Consider the following 6,467-nt stretch of genomic DNA (forward strand, 5'->3'; position numbering starts at 1 on the left):
TTAAACCTTAAATAACAAAGCTGTACGTTATTTTGTCATGCCAAACATGTAAGAGAGGTAGAGAGGAGGAAAACCTTTTCATGTGAGTCTTAAGGGAAAGTTAATGAACTGCCAGAGTTTAAATGATGTTGTCTGTATGGATACTACATCAGACTAAGCCTCAATCCATTTATTGACTTCTGTGAGAAGTCCTTCCTAAAAAATATACTGGTTGAGAGCCCAAAGTAGAGTGCCACAAACAAAGTAAATGTAGCTTTATTTACACGTAAGGTATGCACACACACAAATATATAGCCACATATTTATGCACACTATGAGTATAATAAAGGTCTTCCTTAATTTCCTAGACATTGTTTTCTTTGTCTTGTCTTGTCAGAACTTCTTCAGCTCATGCATTAGTGCTCTGCATGGATTCAGTACAAACATGTTGCTGTGCCTGTCTCCACAGAGAAAAGTGAGAGAAGTGTTGCTCATTGTTCTGAATACCAGCTTACAAGTGTCATGAATCATTGATTTCTTTTCATTGGACCTGGGAAACCTTGATATAGGGTTGGTATATACAAGGAGTATGTGGTATCTGGAGGAATGCTTCATGCATATTTAATTTTTACCAGTCCACTGAGGTGCCTTGCAACTGTTTTCTTTTACTGTTCATACAATTCAATTTTTCCTTTGCCAGATTAATATTAATGAAAGGTCATTGCAATATATTCTAATAGCAATAATGACAGTGCACAAGCAGTTTTATTGTAAAGAGGTGTCCAACTTGTTTTCAACCCTAAAGCTAATTTAACAGAAAAGAGTGATAGAAGGCTATCTTTTAGGTCTTATCGGGCTAACCTTGCCCGTTATCAGGCACACAGACACTGCAAACTGAAACTGCTTTGGAAACAACAGGCTCTCAACCTCTTTGCTCTTACAGCGTTCTGTGGCAGACTGAATCTATAAAGCTGAAAAAGCTGTGAAGCAAAAGAGGTCCTCCAAATCCTAAATCAATCAACAATATTATTGTTATATTGCAAAGAGGTCTTTCAAGTAATCTCATCAAGATAGTGTAATATGGTAATATTATCCACAATTTACCATTTTATTTACAATTATATAAATTGTAATATTATCAGCTACATTATGTCTGTGGTTTGTTTTTTGTTTTGTTTTGTTTTTTTTTTTTTAATGAGATGTAGGTTGTGAATTGTTATGAGACTAGGAAACATTTCTCAATGCAAATCATATAATGCAGGAAGGAAAAGGGGGAAAGGTCAGGCAATATGTTAATTCAATAGGTTGCTTAAACTGCGTAGGAAATCTGAGCTGAGAAATATTAACATATTTCAATATTAACATATTGAGGAATCTTTGTGTAATTATGGATGGACTTGAAACTGTGTTTTAACCTGGATTCTGGTAAGTACCAGAGATAAAGAAGTAACATGATGAAGCAGCGTACATGTATTACTGAGCTTAGAAGACAAGTAGAAGTGGGTAGAGATCTCCAGGAATTGCTCTGAAGATTTATTTGCATACAGTGAAATCATGATGATGTTAAAGTGGGACAGAGTGGGATAAGAGAGCCTAAAAACTTGTCCTCTGAAGGCAACACTGTGTGCATCTACTATTATTGAGCTGTTCAGAGTTGAGAAAAATGTGCTAGAGAAAGCTTAAATAAGACTTGGCAGAGATTTGGTTCAGATACATTGCGCGCACCTTAGATGTTTGCTTTGTAATAGTCTTTCCAACCTTGCCATCAGGAACTTAATTTTTTCTCAGATTTGTTTCCATTTTGAGCTTTCCTCATGTTTAAGATTAATGCAGAAATATTTGAGAGGACATGCATTACTTTTTATTTCTTAGTATAAGCAAATCTATGTCAAGCCATGCTGAAAGAAAAATAGGATAATATATTCCTGGGGCTTCCTAAATTCATAAAAGAACAATTACAAATAACATTTTCAAGAAAACAGGTTAACTTTGATGAAAAAAGGTAAGTAATATTGGCAACAGTCTTGGCAGTTTTTCTTTGTTTGCTCTTTAAAAAACATTAATAAAGTTAATGAACAAATGGATACAGTTAAACAGCTGGTAAATCAGAAGCAGAACACTAAATATTAGTAATGCAGTTACATCTTCCCTGGTCTTCCACCAGTGGATAAAAATAAAAACGTGCAGAATTGTCAAAGTAATTTTCATCTAAGTTTAAGCAGCAGCACCCTGAATAATGTCAGACTTCGTCTAAAACTGATCATAAGAACTTATGGGGAGCTATAGGGGAAATTTTGAAAATATATATATCATGGCAAAAAAGATCTTTGACATCCATTTTCTTAGATTACCTGAGTGACAAAGTAGAGTCTATATCTTAGCAGAGCTTCTGTGGTGGTTTAACTCCAGAAAGCAACTAAGCACCACACAGCTGGTCTCTCACTCGTCCTCACCCCCAGTGTAATGGGGATGAGAATAAAAAAAAAAAAGTAAAACCTGTGGGTTGAGAAATAGACAGTTTAATAGAACAGCAAAGGAACATGAGATGATACTAATAACAACAACAACAACAATAATATAATAATAGAATATACAGAAGGAGTGATGCACAATGCAATTGCTCACCACTCATTGACTGATGCCCAGCCCGTTCCTGAGCAGCGATTATTCCTCGGCCAACTTCCCCCAAGTTTATATACTGAGCAAGACGTCATATGGTATGGAATATTCCTTTGGCCAGTTTGGGTCAGCTGTCCTGGCTGTGCTCTCCCAGCTTCTTGTGTACCCCCCAGCCTCCTCACTGGTGGAGTGGTGTGAGAAGCTAAAAAGTCCTTGACTTCCTAAACATTGCTTAGCAACAAACAAAACAACAGTGTGTTATGAACACCATTCCCATTCCAAATCCCAAACCCAGCACTATACCAGCTACTAGGAAAAAAAATTAACTCTATCCTAGCCAAAACCAGGACAGCTTCACAATGATTTTCTCTTAAAGCAGCAATTCATATCCCTTTATTTACCTCTCTCTATTTGCAGAATGAAATGTTCACCCAACATAAATTTCTCCGAAGGATTTTTTTTTTCCCTTTTCCCCCTGATATATATTGAAGAGTAGTAAAGGTCTTGAGGTCTGGTGGCAGATGATAAAGCACATATTTCATTTGCTGTGTAGGGTACACTTGTAACAGATGCCAGTTTCTTGAGGCTGACAGACAGAAGGATGTAAAGTGAATGGAAATGTCCCTGATGTTAGAGGGTTTTTTTGAGGGAGGGAGAGTTGGTATGAATGGAGTTTTAATCTGGAGTGTAAGATGATAACCTACAGCTAGCCACTGGCTGCAAGGCAGTCTCTGAGTTATAGCAGCTTCTGAATGATGCTACATTTTCAAATGATGACACTTTGAACTTTGAATTTGAGAGTCTGTCTACCAAAGAAAAAAACTCCCTTTTGTTCTTTTTGTTTTAAAATAACTTTCTTCTATTAATTGTATTGAAGAGTTTGATTTTGGATTAATATCTAATGACAAGACTTGAGTGGATGACAAAGGAAATTGCTGTTCTACCTGTGGGAATGCAAGTAACTATCTGTCCAAAGATAACTGTATCTGCATAGGTGCATTTTTCTGTGTTCTTATGACTTGATACTTTTTAATTTTCTAAAAAATATACTGTAATTATTACTTTTTTGTTGTTGTTGTTAATAACATATTATGGTAGAAATTCAGCTAAGGGAATAAACAGGAATTTCTGGGTTTTAGAATGCTTATTTTGTTTTGCAGGAAAATAATCTAAGCCATAACAATGTTTTCTTCTGCTTGAGTACATTAGCTATTAGATGTGTAGAGTGCCTGGCACTTGAGAAGGTAAAAGTATCTAGTAATAGAAGGAGGGGATGGAGGCTGGCTGCCAAAAAAAGGTGGGATAGCTGGCAGCTGTGATGGATGACCTTGTAACAAAGATGAAGAAGTCTTAGCAGGAGTGCACAGATAGAGAATAAAACATAAGGTAAAAGGAGAAGAGCCAAAAGGGAGAAAATGGATCTGAAGTGGCAAAAAGGCATTGTTCAAAAGAGTAGGTGAAAAAAAAGTATCACTTTATTTGCTACAAATCAAAGAAGAGGAGAGAAAACTTGTCTTAGGAAATTGCCAAGATTGTTTTAATATTATTTTTTCCTGAGGGGGGGAAAAAAAAAAAAAAAAAAAAAGAGTAATTAGGGAATTTAAATTAACAACTGAAGGAAATCCAATAATGAGAAATAAAATTAGCCTAGTTCACAAATCACAGACTGTGTCTGACAGGCACGCTGTTCTTTTGAGAGTCTTAAAAGCATAGAAGATGTGCACCAATTATATTCAATTTAGCAAGATACTACATTTAACACTTCTATGTGACTGCACAAAAAATCTGGATTCTAAGATTTTCATGGAAGAAAAAAAACACAAAACAAAACAGTAAATTGTGATTAATAATAAGTTGCACTTCCAAGGAGTGTCTGGATTAAAGTGTTATCTTTAAGAAATAATTTCCATACATGAGAATTTTTCATATCTTTACAAATAATATAGAGGATGAATTAACTAGGAATGCTTTCAAACTAACAGAGAGTTAGAACCATACACTCAACCATTATAGGAAAAAAATTAACTAACTGAATTAAAAAGAAAAGCAGTGAAGTATGTGTGCAATACAATGATGTTTAGCCATACCCAATGTAATACAAAAGAAGTTGTAAAGTTGTACTAGATGAACATTTTGCCCCAGGCTACTTCACCCCGTGAAGAGGCTTACGTATATAGTACTGAGTGAAAGGAGCCAAGGAATTTCAGCCTCTGTCCTCCCACCACTTCCCAACTGTCTGATGCATCACGCGCATTTGTATCACATCGTCCTGCCTTGGCCATGTGCCTGCTCGTCCCTGTGTATGAGGATGGAGTCCTCCACTGAGACCCCTTTGTACACTTTACTGTCACAATCACTCACTTTCTCCTACAGATTTGTTTAACATTACTTTGTTCCCTATTCCTTTCCATTACTTTTGGCAGTCTAAAATATACATTCTTCAGAAGCATACTAACAAAAGTGTGTATGTCTTTTAACTGATTAGAATTACCTCATGTTAGTATCAGAGACCTTCAGAAAAACTAAATTGTCTACCTACCTTGAGAAGCAGAATCAAATTACATTCTCCATGTCCTAGAGGAACCTAAAGGTAGTGACTTGACCAAGACCACATCAAAAATCTGTGGTATAGAAAGGCATTGAAATCAAGACCCATGAACCTTAGGCCACTGACTATACTTGTGTATGTAATTCCCACCAGTAGATGAAAAAGTAGCAACAGAAATAAATTTATGTGTGGATAAATTTGAACTGACTTTGTATACAAATCTGTAATAACTGAGTCCCCGGTTGTTTTACAAAATGCTTGCTTAGTCCAGGCAGATGGATGTTTATACTATGCAGTTACCATAGCCTTTGGTGTAGTGCTAAATCCTGCTAAAAAGACAGTATGTTTACTTAGGTTCAGCTGTGCAGGAACACATCCACACCACTTCCAGTCAGTTCAAAATTTAAGTAGGACTGGCTCCCATTCACCTGCAAAAGCCTGCCTAAACATACATAAAGATAAATGATGGTCTTCTAGAGGCATCTCACAGGAGTTGTATGAAGCCTTTCCACAAGAGCTTTTCTCAGGTCCTGAAGAGATACAATATCAGCCACATGGCCCAAAAACTCCAAAGGCAGTGAACAAAGGTGCTAAAAAACTCCACAGACAACACTTACCAGGTCTAAACATAATTATTTCTCCACTGCAGAAGCAAAATAATTGCTATATTTATCAAGGGGAAAATGGATGACTCAGAGCTTACCACAAACATTTGAATGTGCAGGCTATGAGATTTACCAAAGGCAGAACCAAAACATGGGTGTCTCGGTCCTGAGTACTGCATTTGAGCAAGTGTGTTGTGACCCTAAAGCCATGAGTGTTGAAACAGCACAGCTGTTGTGCTGTTGGCCACAATTTGCATGGCCAAACACAAGTTAAAAATTCAAGACATCTTCCACAGATTGTTAATGAGGTGTCTTTTTAAAGTCCAACTTTGGGGAACATTTGGATGAAGGTTAAACTTTGTCTTTTAGATAAATGTTAAGATTCTCACAAGACCATAGGCCAAGGTTTAAGCAGCATGCCCAAGTATGAGGATATTCATAGCAAAATGTAAAAAAGTAGCAGGACCATAACAGATGGATGTTCTAAAGTCCTGGTGAGTTTTATAGTGTTACATGCCGTCTTTCGTTGCACCAGCTGATAGTCCTAGAAAAACTGGCAAGCTTTTAAACTCAGTGTCTTTCCATCAAGTCTGATAAAGTGTAACAAAAGGCTAAATTTCAAGCATACAATGTTACACTTATTAAAATCCATTTATGATTACATACATTGATTATATACATTGATTGAAGTCATAAGGGACAGCGAATCATGAGAG

Source organism: Balearica regulorum, chromosome 1 (assembly GCF_011004875.1).
Source record: "Balearica regulorum gibbericeps isolate bBalReg1 chromosome 1, bBalReg1.pri, whole genome shotgun sequence".
Taxonomy (NCBI): Eukaryota; Metazoa; Chordata; class Aves; order Gruiformes; family Gruidae; genus Balearica; species Balearica regulorum.